At 39.0% G+C, this 17,997-nt stretch overlaps 1 pseudogene; it reads left to right on the top strand.

Moving 5' to 3' along the window:
• Nucleotides 1-4,164, top strand: part of LOC147830417 (large ribosomal subunit protein eL37-like) — a 102,959-nt pseudogene extending 98,795 nt beyond the window's left edge.
• The last annotated feature ends 13,833 nt before the right edge of the window (nucleotides 4,165-17,997 follow it).

Below are 17,997 nucleotides of genomic sequence, written 5' to 3'. Positions count from 1 at the left end.
AATGTTTCCAGAACAATATTGAACAGGAGTGGTGATAGTGGGCATCCTTGTCTTGTTCCTGATTTTAGCATGAAAGTTTTCAGTTTTTGACCATTTAGTATGATGTTGGCTGTTGGTTTTTCATAGATAGGCTTAATCAGGTTGAGATAAAGACCTTCTATTCCAATTTTCTGTAGAGATTTTTTTATCATGAATGTGTGTGGGATTTTGTCAAATGCCTTTTCTACATCTATTGAGATGATCATATGGTTTTTGTCCTTGACTCTGTCAATATAGTGTATTACATTTATTGATTTACTAATGTTGAACCATCCTTGCATCCCTGGGATAAATCCGACTTGGTCTGGGTGTATGGTCATCTTGATGACCCTCTGTATTCTGTTTGCCAGTATCTTGTTGAGGATTTTTGCATTAATGTTCATTAGGGAGATTGGTCTGTAGTTCTCTTTTTGAGTTGGGTCTTTCACTGGTTTGGGAATCAAGGTAACACTTGGTTCCAGGAAAGAATTTGGAAGCCTTGCTTCTCTTTCAATTTCCTTGATGAGTTTAAAGAGTAATGGTGATAGTTTTCCTTTAAATGTCTTGTAGAATTAAGCAGTGAAGCCATCAGGACCTGGACTTTTCTTTGTTGGTAAAATTTTTATTACATTTTTAATTTCACTCATTGTTATTGGGGTGTTTAGAATTTCTATATCATCTTCATTTAACTTTGGCAATTTGTATGTATCTAGGAATCTGTCCATTTCTTCTGTGTTTTCCATTTTATTAGAGTACAAGTTCTCAAAGTAGGTATTGATGATCCTCTGAATTTCTGCTGGATCTGTTGTGGCTTCACCTTTTTCATTCTTAATTGCATGGATTTGAGCCTTTTCTTTCCTTTTTTTGATAAGGTTGGCTAAAGGTTTATTGATTTTATTTATTCTTTCAAAAAAACAGCTTTTTGATTCATTGATGTTTTGTATCATTCTCTTAGTCTGCATTGCATTGATTTCTGCTCGGACCTTTATAATTTCCTGTTTTGTACGAGCTTTGGGTTTGTTATGCTCTTCCTTTTCTAGGAGCTTGAGGTTCTGCATTAGGTTATTTAACTGAGTTCTCTCTGTTTTCCTAATATGAGCATTCACTGCTATGAATTTCCTGCATAGAACTGCTTTCATTGTGTCCCACCGATTCCTGTATGTTGTACTGGCATTATCATTTACTTGTAGAAACTGTCTAATTTCTTCTTTAATTTCCTCTGTGACCCATTGGTTATTCAGGAGAGTGATATTCAAGTTCCATGTGTTTGTGGGTGTTTTGTGGTTTATATTATTGATCTCCAATTTTATTGCACTATGGTGTGATAATATACAGGGGATAACTTGAATTCTTTTACATTTACTTAGAGTTGTCCTATGAGCTAGCATGTGATCTATTTTGGAGAATGACCTGTGTGCAGCTGAAAAGAATGTGTATTCTGATTTTGTGGGGTGGAACACTCTATAAACATATATTAAGTCCATTTGTTCAATAGCTTTGTTCAGTTCTAGAATTTCATTGTTAATTTTTTTCCTAGATGATCTGTCTATTTGGGATAGAGGGGTGTTGAGGTCCCCCACTACAATTATGTTACTGTTTATTTGGTTTTTCATGTCCATTAATATTTGTTTTGTATAGTTGGGGGCATTCATATTTGATGCATAAATATTTAGGATTGTCATTTCTTCCTCTTGGATTGTTCCCTTCACAAAGATGTAGTGACCATCTTTGTCTCTCTTAATTAGTTTTGGTTTGAAATCTACTTTGTCTGCAAATAACATTGCTACCCCTGCTTTTTTCTGGGTTCCTATCACGTGGAGAACTGTTTTCTATCCTTTTACTTTCAGTCTATGAATTTCCTTTTGAGTTAGGTGTGTTTCTTGTATTCAGCATATTTCTGGGTTTTGCTTCTTAATCCATTCTGTCAGTCTGTTTCTTTTGATTGGTGAATTGAGGCCATTAACATTGATAGTTATAATTGAAAGTTATTGACTCATTCTTGCCATGATGTTTTATTGTTGTTGGCTCTTTTCTTGTTTTTCCCCCTTTCCCTTTAGTGCATTACCTTGCATGGTGTCTTCTCTCTGTTGGCCCTCATGGAGTTGTGACCCTCATTGTCTTTTTCTTGGATATTGCTCAGAATTTTTTGGAGTGCTTTTTTGGTGTTCATGAAATTTCTCATGTCATGAAAGTATCTAATTTCCCCATCAATTTTGAAAGATAATTTTTCCAGATAGGACAGTCTAGGTTGGAAGTTATTTTCTTTTAGGGGTTGAAATACTTGACTCCAGGCTCTCCTTGATTTGAGGGTTTGTGTTGAGAATTCTGCTGTGATTCTGATGGGCTTTCCTTTGTAGGTGATTTGTTTCTTTTCTCTAACTGCCTATAGAATTCTGTTCTTCTGTTGGGTTTCTGGGATCTTGACTATTATATGTCTTTGTGCAGATTTTTTTTGATCATGGCTGGATGGAGTTTTATATGCCTCACTTATCTGTATGTCCAATTCTCTACCTCTGACTGGGAAGTTTTCTACTATTACTTCTGTGAACAGTTTTTTTATGTCAATTGTACTTTCTCCTGTTTTTTCATGGATTCCTATCAGTCTTATGTTATTCTTCTTTGCATCATCTAGCAGCTGTTGGATTGATTTCTCACGATCCCTTACTATCTTTAAGAAATCTCTGTTTTCATGGTCCTTAACTACAATCCTGTCTTCTATATCTGATATTCTGTCTTCAGATTCTCTTAGTCTGCTCTGCATGCTTTCAATGGAGTTTTTAATCTCCTGAATATCTGTTTGAATCTGTTTCATGGATTCCATTTCTATCTTATGCTGGGCAATCATGGTTTCCATTTCTTTCTTATGTTGGGCATTCGTGGCTTCCAGCATGCTTCTGATCTCATCTATTTTCTTATCTGTTTCTGCTCTAGAGCCTCTAATCATGTCTTTCACTCTACTCACCATCTCTGTATTTATCTGGGAGATTATTTCTGCTTTGAGTTTTTCTAGAGCCTCATCCATCTGCTTTGTTACTTCCTGTGCTATCAGTTCAGGGTGTCCAGGTGGTTGATTATCAGACTTTTGCACCTCATTTCCCACAGAATTTCCTTTTTGTGCCATGGAAGCCTGCCTTTGTGCCTTGATTAAATGTCTTCTCATTTTTGTTTTTGGTACTATCCTTGGTTTAATTCCTGCATTGACATTTCAAAATTGCTTAATGCAGGTATCTTTGTTGCTTGTGTTTAAAATCCTTGTGGAATGATTGCTTTGAAGAGGTCTCTTCCAGATATGGCTTGTCTTTAGGTTTTGAGGCTTTAATGACTCTGAGGCTATTTTATTTTCCTTATACCAGGAAGGAAAACTGATTAGATCAATCACAATGTGTTAGGCCAGATGTTATAATCAGCAATACCATAGCATCAAGCACAGCTTAGAAAATGACAATTTATAGTAGTTATTAATCTATCACTTTTAACTATGTGAAGTATAATCCCATGTGCCTCTGTAGTGTGGGACCAGGTAGCAGAAGAGCCAGAAAGCAAGATGGGATGTGGAATTGGGCCTTGCAGGTGCCCATGTGGCTAAGTGGAGCACTGGATGAAGGCAGGGCTCCAAGTCACTCCTGGGACCTCACTGAAGAATTTCTTCATATTTGGAACAAGATATTTTCAGTCTTCTCTATTGTTTTTTCTACTGCAAATATAGAGGGGGGAGAGTGATTGATGTAGCCTTAGCAATTAGGAGACATTTTTAAAAATTTTTTCTGTGGCAATTAAGAAATGAGGCATTGAAACATTGAAAGACAATGAGTTAAAGGAAAGAAATCTCTTTGGGGCACATGAGAGATGATAAGGGAAGTCACTGTTTGGAAAATGTCATAATAAGACACACACTGTGCCACCACTGTGACTCCCAGGCCTACCACCTTCAGAAGTGGACCTGTGTCAACTGTGGCTATGCTGCCAAGTGCAAGAGAAAGTACTGTATACTGTAACTGGAGTGCAAAGGCTAAAAGAGGAAATGCCGCCAGTACTGGGCAAATGAGGCACCTAAAAATTGTGTATTGCAGATTCAGGCATGGAGTTCATGAAAGAACAAGACATAAACCCCAGAAAGCAGCTGTTGCTGCATCCAATTCACCTTGAAAATTTCAACAATGACCTAAAATAAATCCTTTACTTAAAAAAAAAATTTAAAGACAAAGAAAGCAATGTATATACTTCTGACACTTGCTTTACAGAAATGTTTTATTTCATACCTGATGTTTTTGGTATGCTGTGATCAGTTATTGATGACCAAGAATCTTTGGTCTGGAAAAGTAATCAAATGAAAAACTCTTATTGAGTTTTATTCTGCTCCCAGCTTCATAAAGCTCACCTCATTAAGAAAAAGTAAAGGTTTCAAGAAAGAAAAAAGAAAATAGGATAATAAAAAGTAATATTTCCTTGATATTAGGACACACCTGTTTCCACTTTTTTATTTTTACTTTGCCAAAACATTTTGCTTTTATGTGGTTTACTCTATGATACCTATTATAATATTGGCTTTTTCAATGAACATCTTGCTTGTTTGATACTTTAGTACTGTGATCTCTAACTTTTTTGATTGTATAGCCTTAGCAATAAAATTATTGAGCCCCATCCTCAATGTATGGATATGTATTTATAAATTACACAGCTGTACCACTTTTACATGTGTGCATTATAAATGTATATTTTAGTTTTTAAATGAGAAAAAATATAAACAGAAGTTTGAACATTCTTCTTGCACTTTAGTGAAACACTTTGTACTTCATAGGACATATTACACCCTTTATTCTCCACTTTGCTTCAGCAAAGATATCCTTTCTATTGGATTGAGCTGTTTGCTCCCAGTCATATTCCCTTAATTTTATTGAAAACAAAAGAAAACTGTACTTTTTAACCTTTGTAACACTTATTTTGCTCCCTAGAAACACCAGATTATCCCAATTCTTCATTCTTCCTACTATTACATAAATCTCAGTTGCTCCCAATATTCTACTTATACCCTTATTTCTACACCAAATGAATGGAACCTTGCCACAGCTTAAGATACTATTAACTTAAAATCTCCTTTAAATGATTTTTTCTCTTGAATTCTGTCTTAGTGTGGAATCACAGGTTACTAAGACCTCTCAAGGACAGAACCCAGAGAAATGTCCTCTGTGGATCTCAGGGATGAGAACCAAAAGTGTCAAACTACAATCTAACTTCTTTTATAACCACCTTTTCCCACAGAATCCCTCATCATTTCCCTTCAAATCAGCTATAGTCATCTCTCTGAAAAATGATTTTCTTTGCTTTCACTTTCCATGGCTATCTTGACCTTGAACTTATATGGTCTCCAATTCAAGAGACCAGTAAAAGAATTCGAGTTTTCCATTGTGAATATACTCATCAAGGAAAAGGAATATATTTGACCTAACTTGTATCTTGTGTCAAGTTCTGGTCTCAGTCAGTTGTGGCTAGTAGTGTATGTCTTCTGAAGAACAGATGGATTATGTGTGGAAGGTGAGCATGTTCCCTAACATGGTGACAAGAAGAACATGATTTTCTGAACAGATTCTGTGATTCCTTTCTCTAAATACTATCCTCTCCTTTACAATCATCCTTCCTGGATTATTCATGGCCTTGTCTTCTACTCAGTCTTTAATGGGGTTATGTCTACCAAGATATTCTTTCTCCATTCTATTTACTCATTCCAAACACCTGGCTTCTGCAGACACCCCAAAATGATGACATTTATATATGTGTCTTCATCTCTGCCATCTATCCTGAGCTCAGGCTACACTATGTGTACCTGTTACTTCTTGCCTGATATGGATGAATCATCTCAAGCCCAGCATTTGCAGGCTGGCTCACCATCTGCAGACCCACCACTGATTTCTCACTTATCCCTGGCCCAGGTAATGGCATCATCACCCTCAATCAGATACCAAAATCTGACAGGCATACTAATTAGATTCCTGCATTCATCTGAATTATATATTGGGTCTTGTTTAAGATTTCATTGGAAATACAAATTTCCATTACTTATAAAACATGAAAAATCATCACAATATTATAAAATCCTTTTGCTTAAATAATAAAGTGAGTTAATATTGATAATTGCTCTTATTATTAATGAGTTCAGCACATATCTTTCCAAATAACAAATAACTGAGGGCATAGCACTAAGTCATTGTGGAAGATGATCTGGAAAATGCCTCAGAGAGTCATGGAATATTATCTCTCATTTATTCTTCACCTGACACATAGAGCAAGTACTATTGCTTTTCTCATCTTACAGAAAAGAAATATACTGATGTGCAAAGTGTGAATAAGTACATAGTTCGGAAGAGGCTGAGAGAATTTTAACCCATATTACAGAGACTAAATTCTCATTATTACAATTTTCTTCCTCTTTCTATGTCACAGAATTTGGCATATGATTAAGAGTGTGAATTTGACCTCAAGAAGATACTGGCAAAGAGAACACAGAGGGTCATCAAGAAGATCATATACCCTGACCAAGTTGGATTTATCCCAGGGATGCAAGGATGGTTCACATATGTAAATCAATAAATGTAATACACTATACTAACAGAGTCAAGGACAAAAACCATATGGTCATCTCAATAGATGCAGAAAAAGAATTCAATAAAATTCAACACCCAATCATGATAAAAACCCTGAAGAAAATTGGAATAGATGGTCTTTATTTCAACTTGATAAAGGCTATCTATGAAAAACCAACAGCAACATCATACTAAATGGTCAAAAACTGAAAACCTTCATGCTAAAATCAGGAACAAGACAAGGATGTCCACTATCACTATCCTGTTCAATATAGTTCTGGAAACATTAGCCATAGCAATTAGAGAAGAGAAATAAATAAAAGGAATAAAGATAGGAAAGGGAGAATTTAAACTGTCATTATTTGCTGATGTTATGATACTCTACATAGAAGACCAAAAAAACTCCACCAAAAGGCTCCTAGACTTAATTGACAGATTCAGTAGAGTAGCTGGATACAAGGTCAATACTCAAAAATCAATAGCCTTCTCATACACAAGTAACAGACTCACTGAAAGAGAAATTAGGGAAGCAATCCCTTTCATGATATCATCCAAAAATGAAATATCTAGGAATCAATCTAGCAAAGGAAGCCAAAGACCTCTACATTGAAAACTACAGCACTCTGAAAAAAGAGATAGAAGAGGATATAAGAAAATGGAAAGATGTCCCCTGTTCCTGGGTAGGAAGAGCCAATATAGTGAAAATGGCCATACTTCTAAAACTATTATAAAGATTCAACACAATCCTGATTGAAATCTCAACCTCATATTTCACAGAACTAGAGAAAATATTCCAAAAGTGCATCTGGAACCAGAAGAGACCTAGAATAGCAAAAGCAATTCTAGGCAACAGGTCAGGGCAGGGGATATCACAATTCCCAACTTGAAACTGTACTACAAAGCCACTGTGATAAAAATAGCATGGTACTAGCAAAGAAACAGCCCCAAGGATCAGTGGAATAGATTAGAAGATGCAGAAACAACTCCAGACATTCTAAGCTATCTCATCTTTGACAAGGAAATCAACCATCCTCACTGGAGGAAAGATAGTCTCTTTAATAAGTGGTGTTGGAAAAGCTGGATTTCAACTTGCCATAGATTGAAACTAGACCCATATCTTTCACCATGCACTAAACTAAAATTGAAGTGGATTAAAGATCTAAATATTAAAACAGAAACACTAAACTTGCTGGAAGATAAGTTAAGTGGAGCTCTTGAAGACATTGGCATAGGAAAGGACTTTATGAACAAATCCTCAATAGCACAGAAACTAGCACAAAGAATCAACAACTGGGATCTCATCTTATTAAAAAGCTTCTGCACTGCAAGAGAAACCATCAACAGAGGTAAGAGACAACATACTTTGTGGGAAAACATTTTTACCAGCTGTTCCTCAAAGGTATACTATCTAGAATATATAGGGAACTAAAAAAAATTAGACCCCTCAAATATAAAGACCCAATTCAAAAATGGGCATCTGAAATGAACAGACATTTCTCAGATAAAGAAGGAAAAGCAGCAAATAAACATGAAAAAATGTTCAACATCACTGGTCATTCAAGAGATTCAGATGAAAACAACATTGAGATTCCACCTCACCACAGAAAGAATGGCTTCTATCATGAAATCAACCAATAACAAATGCTGTCAGGGGTGTGGGAAGAAAGGAATCCTTCTTCATTGTTGGTGGCAGTGCAGACTGGTGGAACCACTGTGTAAATCAATATGGAGATACCTCAAACAACTAGGATTGGAAGTCCTATTTGACCCAGGTATTTCTCTCCTGGGTATCTTCCACAAAGAATTAAAAGAATCATACCACAGTGACATATGTGTACCCATGTTTATAGTGGCACAGTTTGTAATAGCTAAAACTTGGAAGCAACCCAATTGCCCATCAACTGAAGACTGGATAAAGAAGATGTGGGTTTTTTTTTTTATAAAATGGGGTACTACTCAGCCATGAAGAATGAGAAAATGGAGACATTTGTAGCTAAGTGGATGCACATTGAGGCTATACTCGTAAGTAAAATAAATAGGACATATGTGTAAATACCAAATAATTTGTCTGGTATGAAAAACTAAAAGTGTAAATAAGAATCAAAATGTATAATTGATATTGTGAAATAGGAAGAAAATGTCTAAAGTAGTAGGGGAAGTGGGAGGGGTAGGGAAAGAGAAAATAAAAAATATGAGAAAAGGAAAAACATGGAAACAAAGTCTTTGTAAATAGGGAAGGGTAGAGGGGGTGAAGGGAGGGCAGGGGAATGTGGAAAAGAATAAGAACCAAGATTCATCATGTAAAGGTACAAGATCCCAATGATAAATCTAACTGTAATGCATACCTAAAATGTACCAATAAACTAAATGAAAAAAAGAAGAATTTGGATTTTAAAATTAGATAAAACTGATAAAAGTTGTCACTTGCCTATTTAGGCCACTGTGTTCTGTCACCTGTAAAGTGAGGATAACACACAGCTGGGAGGGCATTTACAAAGTAAATAGGGAGATGTTTGTGGAGTGGAAAGCACAGGGTTTGGTACATAGTTAATGTTCAATTCAATACATGGTAGCTATTACCTTAAATGAGGACATGTAATAGAGAGCATACATCATGAGTTCAATCTCTGCTCAGCCAATGTATTAGTGGGAGTTCTCCAAAGAGGCAGAACCAATAGGACTTGCAGAGATATATAGAAAGAAATTTATTGTGAAGGATTCATTCATATGGTTATGGATGTTGAGAAGTCCCATTACCTGCCATTTGCAAGCTTGAGGCCTAGGAAAGCCAGTGGTGCAATTTAGGCCAAGTCTGAAGCCTGAGAACCAAAAGACCCAATAGTGCATGTCCCAGTGTGAGTCCAAATGACCAAGAATTGGGAATTTAGATGTCCAAGGACAGGAGGTTATGAATAGTGCAGCTCATGCTGTGTTAATTTTTCATGCTTCTTCTGCTTTTTTGTTCTATTTAGGCCCTCAATAGATTGGATGATGCCTACATGCAAGTATAAGTGTGATGTTCCTTAATCAATTTGCTGATTCAATTATTAAACTCTTCTGAAAACATCTTCACAGACACACCTAAAAATAATGTTTCACCAGCTATCTGGAAATCCTTTAGCCTCATCAGGTTGACACATTAAGATTAATCATCACAACAACCAACACTTTAGGTTTTCTTGGGCAAAGTTTCTTAATCTCCAGATTAGGTTCCAAGGTAGTTACATTCTAAAACAAGATGCTAGTCAAATAAATTAAGGTGTCTAGTGAGGAAATACTAGTCAACATGACGGGCAAAAGGGCCTTAGACATAGACATGATACGTGATACTAAGATAGACCTTGGAGCTAGACATGATACACAATATGCATTGACAATGCCATTTCATTTCCCCTTTTAGATGGTGAAGGAAAAACAGTAGAAGCTGATGCTAATGAGATCCAAAATTTCAACTGGGTAAAATGCAGGGAGTGGGGAGAGAGAGAGGAGGAGGAGAAAGGGAAGTAAAAAGAATTAAGACTAAGATGTGTTATTTAAATATATCAACTCTCAATGATGAATATAATCATTTTATACTGCAAACATGTATTAAATAAACATTTAAAAATAAATTTAAAAGCTGGAGGTGTAGCTCAGTGTGAGAGCCTAGGTTCAGTCCTCAGTAGTGTCAAAAAAAGAAAGAAAAAGGAGAAAAAGAGGAGGAGGAGAAGGAGAAAGAAGGAGAAGGAGGAGGAGAAGGAGAAGGAGGAGAAGAGGAAGAAGAAAAAAGAAGAAGAGGAGGAGGAGGAGCAGGAGGAGGAAGAGGAAGAAGAGGAGGAGGAAAATAGAAGAGAAGGAAGAAAAAGAGGAGGAGAAGAATGGAGGAAAAGCAATTTAACAATATTCATGTACTTTATCCATAGCATAAGGTATTCTAATTCAAGGTTTTGGATTAACTTTGTTCTTATAGTAAGAAGTTTTCCTAGGTTTGCTTTTTTCTTTTCTTCTCTTTATTTCTCTCTCTCTCCTCCTTTCTTTCTCCTCTCTGTGGCTTGACGGAGCCTGCAGTCACTTGTCGAACAGTACCTGAATGGGGGAGTGAGGATGAAGAAAAATAAAGACAAAGAGATAGAGTCAGGAGGGCTCCCAGAGACCGAGCGCCTAAGTTTATTTTTCACCTTTCTTTTATACACTTGGTGAGTTTGGTCATTAATCATGACCCTTATCCAGAGACACCTACTTCCCTGTTCTCTAGTTATTTGGAAATCCTCCCCCCCTCCATGGGCTTCTTTGTTTCTCAGGGTTACAGAACGTTCATCATGTTTCCAGGACAATTTCTAAAGGTAAACATCTAAGTTGGCAAGGACGCGGTTCCTCATAACACAGTCTCCTTGCTCTATGCAATGGAGGGTAAGATTTAATATGGAGCCTCTATGGCTAACACTGCTCTCCACATCTCCCCATTTTATATATTGTGATCAAGGTCCCTTGATCACGCAGATAGACTGTGCCTGTTTTAGGCGAGGAATACTAAGACATCCCTTACCCGTCATGGAGTCAAGAGCATCATTGTACTGTTGCTCTGTCTTAGGTTGGTGATTTCCTGTACTCCTCTTACTCATCATTGACTACCAGCCTCTGCAGGGGATAACACCTTAGGCTTAGGTGGTATAGCATGTAATTGTGGACCATGAATACTTCCAACCACTCTCATCAAAGAATGCATAAACATCTGTAGTAGCACTGGAAGGATCATGCATCGAAGAAGTAGCCCTCCTCCAATGATTACTATAGAAATGAGTTACCACATAAATGCAGACGTAGATGGCAGAACTTTTCTAATTTGTCCAATAAAATTCTGTGCAGCCTGGGCTGCATCAAATTTTAGGAATTCTGCATTTTGGAGATCTATAATATCCTTATGAAGCTGTACTAAATCTAAGGACATATTTGCAAAACCATCACCTGATTTTCTGTCCAGGTGACACAATTACTTATTTGACAATTAAAGCAAATTACATCATAATAATCATTACCTATCTGAAGGCTAATATTTTCTACAAGCAATACATAAGAATGCATAACACATGCAATGACATTTCTTTTGGGATGATAAGAATTTTCAGACCAGTCCAAAATATAAGTATCAAGTCCAGTAATATTATATCTCACAGGGGCATCTGCCACATATCTCTTCCATGGAATAGTCTTATTGGAGCATTAAAAGTTTGAGGCACTATCCCGTATAGTTGAACAACCAGATCTCATTCTTGTCAGGTGCCGCCGGCTCATCCAACAGTCTGGTATTGTTTACCCATACCTTACTTCTCCATTTTTTCAGCTCATTGGATGTACAACAGGTGGATCAGGTACATAAATCCAATAAACCTTCTCATTAAGCCTCATCATTGGATTTATCACCAGGACAGTTGTCGGGATCTTCCTGAGGGGCAGGAGAATTTCCTGCAAAATGGACCAATCTTTCAGGCAGCCACCTGGCACCTTCAGCGTCCTGTGGAAAAACACAAACATGCCCTCGACCCCATATTAATACCGGGTCGGGGCCATTCCATACACCCATGAGGGGATCTTTCCACCTCACTTGAGCATATGATGATTTAGTTTTAGGATGCCATAACCGTTCTGCTGCAGTCAATCCATGAGCATCCACAATCAGAAAGTTCAAGATGAAGAGAGCATGATGTAAATAATTCTGTGGGGATAAAGGGTATAACTCCCCCTTTTTTATTTTTTGTATTTGATTTTTTAGAGCACCATGGGCTCTTTCCACAATCCCTTGGCCTTGTGGGTTATAAGGAATACCTGTCTTATGGGCGATACCCATCTGCTTGCAAAAGATTTGAAAAGCTTTACTAGTATATCCTGTGCCATTGTCAGTTTTAAGAATGGTAGGGACTCCAATTGTGGCAAAGCATTTTAAGCAATGGGCTATCACATGTTTTGTAGCTTCTCCAGTTTGTGCAGTGGCCACAATAAATCCTGAAAAGGTATCAATACTTACATGTATGTATTTCTGTTTTCCAAATTCAGCAATATGGGTAACATTCATTTGCCATAGCTGATTAGGTTTAAGGCTGCAGGGATTTACCCCATAATGAGGGACAGAATAATGTGTAGGACAGGCAGAACATTGCTTAACTATTTGTCGAGTAGCTTCTCGAGGTATATGGAATTGTTTTCTTAAGCTTTGGCTATTTTGATGATGTAGAGCATGAGACTGTTGAGCTAATTCTAATTGACTGAAAGCTACTAGCCATGTAGCCTGATCCACAAGATCATTTCCCTTTGCCAGGGGTCTGGGAAGCCCAGAATGAGCCCTAATGTGACCTACATAACAAGGACAGGTCCAGGCATGTATGAACCGCTGTATCTGAGCAAAGAGTTCCTGTATTTGATTATTGGCAGTATCAATATAAGCAACTGTTTCAAGCACCTGTAAAGCTTTAACAGTATAATGACTATCTGTATACAAATTGGAAGAATAATGGTCCATGAGCTCAAACACTGTAGTGATGGCGCGAAGCTCAACAATCTGAGCAGAGGTGGGGGCTGTATGAACAATCTGTGGCTTTCCCTGAATAACATAAGCTGCAATGCCATTGCAAGACCCATCAGTGAAGACCACTTAGGCATTTCTTATGGGTTCCTGTTTCATAATCTTGGGAAACACTAAAGCATGAATATTAACAAATTGTAATAATTTATCTTTGGGGATATGGTTATCTATACATCCAGGGTAATGTGCAAAAGCAATGGCCCACATGTCCACATTTTGGAATAGCCAATCTAACTGTTGTTTGGTAAATGGGACTCCAATTAAGGAAGGCTCTGCTCCAAAGTATTTTTGAGACTCTTCCCTTGCATTTGAACCAGGCACACCACAGATTTGTAATAGGGAATTAACACTCTGGCTGAAGAGACAGGCAAATGCAACCAAAGCAAGGGACCATCTTGCCATAAGATGGCAGTGCAGGTATGTGCTGTTGCCAGAACATAGGCAGCCCATCCCCGAGCATAATCTATATATTGAACTTGCTGTTGCTCTATAGCTTGTTCTACCTCACACAAGGCCATTCGACCTTCTTCAGTTAATTTTCTAACAGATGTAGGATCAGAATCTCCTTGAAGGATATCGAATAAAGGTTTCAATTCTCTGGTGGAGATTTTTAAATATGGTCTAAGCCAATTAATATCTCCTAACAATTTCTGAAAATCATTCAAAGTGTGTAAATTGTCTTTCCTAATTTGAACATTCTGAGCTAATATAGATTTGAGATATAACTTATGTCCTAAATAGGAATATGGTGGCTCAGTCTGAACCTTTTCCAGTACAATCATCAATCCTTGATCCCTCAAGGCTTGTTGTAAATGAGCATAGGCTGTCAATAAGAGGCCTTCTTGTCCATGAGGTAAAAGTATATCATCCATATAATGAACTGTATAGATTTGGGGATATCTTTTCCTAATTTTATTTACTGCCTGAGCTACAAATTTCTGACACAAAGTAGGACTATTAGCCATACCCTGAGGCAATACTTTCCAATGATATCTCTTCATAGGCTCCTTAAAATTTGTCGAGGGTACACTAAAAGCAAATTGTTTACAATCTTCAGGAGCAAGTGGAATAGTATAAAAACAATCCTTTAAATCTATAATGATCTTATAAGTATTTCTAGGTAAAGCTGATGGCATAGGTAATCCTGGTTGCAAGGCTCCCATTACTTCCATAGTCTGACTGACTTTTCTAAGATCTTGCAATAATCTCAATTTCCCTGATTTTTTCTTAATGACAAAAATAGGAGAGTTCCAAGGAGAATTAGAAGGAGCTACATGTCCGCTATCAAGCTGTTCCTGTACTAACTGCTCAGCAGCTTTAATTTTTTCCTTAGTGAGAGGCCACTGATCCACCCACACAGGTTCCTCACTTTTCCAAATAATGGGATCCGCGTGGAGTACAGGCTGGCCAGTGGCCTCCTTCAAAAACACCCTAAGCCTGTTCTTGAAGATAGTTGGATCGGCATTAAAGGTTCCCGTATCCCCTGACCTTTAATTCCCAAGCCCTGATTAGGTAAAAGCCCTTGATCAAACATTTGGTGGGTTACCTGTTCACTAGGACTATATAAATACACCCCCATTTCTTTCATAACATCTCTGCCCCACAGATTAACCGGCAGCCCTGGCACAATGTACGGTTGAAATTGTCCCTGATGACCCTCAGCATCTTTCCAAAGTAACACATTACTACTCTGTTCAGTGCTTTGGCTTTGACCTATTCCTTGTAATTGTGTCATTGTTGATTGTTTAGGCCATGCTGTAGGCCATTGGTCTGCAGTTAGAACTGAGACATCAGCTCCAGTATCAAGCAGACCCTGGAATTTTTTCCCATTGATGGTCAGGGTGAGCTCAGGTTGTTGGGCTCCTATAGCCCGCACCCAATAGGCATCTGATGACCCAAATCCTGCAGCCCCTCTGTTATCTCCCTTGGCTGCATTTTTAGTGTGTACTTGAGGAAGTAGAAGCAGCTGTGCAATATGCTGTCCTGCTTGTATCACAGAAATCCCAGTAGGTGAATGGGTCATGATTTTAATCTCTCCAGTATAATCCCCGTCTATGACCCCTGGATCGACTAAAATACCTTTCATAGTAGCGCTACTTCTTCCCAAAAGCAGTCCCATCATTCCTGGTGGTAAAGGTCCATAAACTCCTGTGGGAAGGGCCTGCATTCCCATTTCTGGGGTTAATACTGTGAAGGCGGAGGGACTGAGGTCCAGTCCTGCGCTGCCTGGGGTTGCTCTGAAGAGGTCCTGAATGGATTGCCTTGTTGGGGAATGAATGTCTGGAGTGCCCCATAACATTGTTGCGGGGCCTGGGGCAGGCCCTTCCTCCCATTTCCCTGCTGGAGAAGATTACCCACGGCATCCTTTTTAGATTTACACTCACCAGCCCAATGATTACCTCTCTTACATCTAGGACATAACCCCGGACCATTTCTTTTTCCTGCCTCATCATGTCTTACTGGAGGAGCTTTATGAGGACATTGTCTTACTTGATGACCCATTTGTCCGCATCCAAAACAGCTTCCTGGAGGACCCAGAGTTCTACCTCTAGGACTCCTCTTTTGTCGGTGAAACAGCACTTCTTTAAGTTTTTCCCTGCAAAGCTGCCGCCATTGCAAGGCCCTGAGTGTAGGCAGGTCCAATATCTGCACACATTCTAATATAGTCTGAGATGGTGCCCTTCTTTCTAAATGGCCTTAAAGCTGCTTGGCAGGCAGTATTTGCATTTTCATAAGCCAGTTGTTTGACCAGCAACAATCCCACATCGGAATCTCCCAGCAATCTACTGGCAGTCTGCATTAACCTGGCTACAAAATCTTGAAAAGGCTTATCAGGTCCCTGTCTAATTTTGGATAAATCTTCTGTTTGCCTACCCGTAGAAGGCAGCTTCTGCCAGGCCCGCTTGGCAGCGGTATTGACCTGTGCATATATTCCTGCAGGAAACAATGATTGACTGGTGAGGTCTGCATATTGCCCTTCTCCTGCCAGCATGTCATAATCAATATCATTTCTATTAGCCCGATTTAATTCAGCTGTTCTCTGACATTGCTCAGAAAATTCTGTTTTCCAAAGGAGGTAATCTCCCCCAGACAGGCATGCCTTAGCCAGCTGTTTCCAAACTCCGGGAGGCAGCGCCTCCATGCTCAGCGATTCTAACATGGCCTGAGTAAAAGGTGCAGTAGGGCCATATTGCACACAGGCCATTTTTAGCTCTTTGAGCTGTTTAAAAGGAATCGGTCAATGGACTCTGACCATATTCCCTTGAGCATCAGTTTCCTCAAATACTGGACAAGCTAAATGAAAGCCCTGGGTATCTTCTCCTCTGTCAACCGCATGCTGCAGGGTAGCTTGTAAGACAGACAAAGGTCTGGGTCCTGGGGGGTGTTTGATCATGGCTATAAGAGGGTCAGTCTTTTTGATTAATCTTGGACCTGCAACCGCCGGGGGGTCAAGACCAGCAATTATACTAGGAGCTATTTCTTCCTCGCCCTGAGCCTTCTGGCCCTCCTCTTCCACCTTTAAGCCTGGCTGCCACTGCTGGCAAAGAAACTCCAATGTCTTTCCTAACCTAGTAATCGTTTCGGTTACGTCCTCCTTTGCTGGCTGTCTGGATTTTCCGGTTTTCCTGGCCACGGCTATGATAGGGAGGGAGGGCCAGTCCTCATTGTTATATCTAGCAGCCTCTTCTTCCAAATCATCAGCATCTCCTGGATCTAAGGGACCCTCATCTGGAAGAAGACCCTTCCTTAATGCACGCTCTGCATCAGCATACACTGGCGGAGCAGATGGCTTAGTTTCACTTTCTATAAGAGACGGAGGGACAAGCTCGGGAACATCAGCCTTGCCAGGCTCTTCCAAGGAAGGACTTGAGGAGGGTCCTTCAACCCTCTCTCTCTCATGTCGAGGGTCTAAACTGTCCCTGATCAAGGTCCATAAACTAAAAGTGTCTATAGGGACTTTACTGGGTCCATGACCATCATAATATTCCTGAAGTTGCTTTCCCACTTTATTCCACACTTCTAAATCTACCGTGCCTTCTTCAGGGAACCAAGGACAAACTCTTTCTACAAATTCTAAAAAATTACATAAGTGTTGATGCCCTACCTTTGCTCCACGAGACCGAAGCATATTCTTAAGTATTTGCGCAAAAAGCATTTGGCTACTGCCATTACCCATCTTGCTACTCCCGAGTGTACTCACCGCCCTTGACTTATCCGAGCTCACAATACACGGTGTCCTTCATTATGGTCCCCCGTATTCAGGTCCCTGTTCGGGTGCCACACGTGACGGAGCCCGCCGTCACTTGTCGAACAGTACCTGAATGGGGGAGTGAGGATGAAGAAAAATAAAGACAAAGAGATAGAGTCGGGAGGGCTCCCAGAGACCGAGCGCCTAAGTTTATTTTTCACCTTTCTTTTATACACTTGGTGAGTTTGATCATTAATCATGACCCTTATCCAGAGACACCTACTTCCCTGTTCTCTAGTTCTTTGGAAATCCCCCCCCCATGGGTTTCTTTGTTTCTCGGGGTTACAGAACGTTCATCATGTTTCCAGGACAATTTCTAAAGGTAAACATCTAAGTTGGCAAGGACGCGGTTCCTCATAACACAGTCTCCTTGCTCTATGCAATGGAGGGTAAGATTTAATATGGAGCCTCTATAGCTAACACCGCTCTCCACAGTGGCTGAAGTAGGAGTATCTAGTCTCTCATTCTCCATCATGTATTACTCTCAGCTTCACTGGTATAAGATCTGGCTTGATATGATCTAATGATGCATTCCAACTTTTACTGTATGCCAAGAATTTTTTTCTTCATTCAAAAGGTAAATATATTTGATTTTG

This window comes from Heterocephalus glaber, unplaced genomic scaffold, assembly GCF_053883595.1.
Source record: "Heterocephalus glaber isolate CG9 unplaced genomic scaffold, H.glaber_assembly_v1.0 deba00000122, whole genome shotgun sequence".
Classification (NCBI taxonomy): domain Eukaryota; kingdom Metazoa; phylum Chordata; class Mammalia; order Rodentia; family Bathyergidae; genus Heterocephalus; species Heterocephalus glaber.
This window is presented reverse-complemented; position numbering and strand designations above follow the sequence as displayed.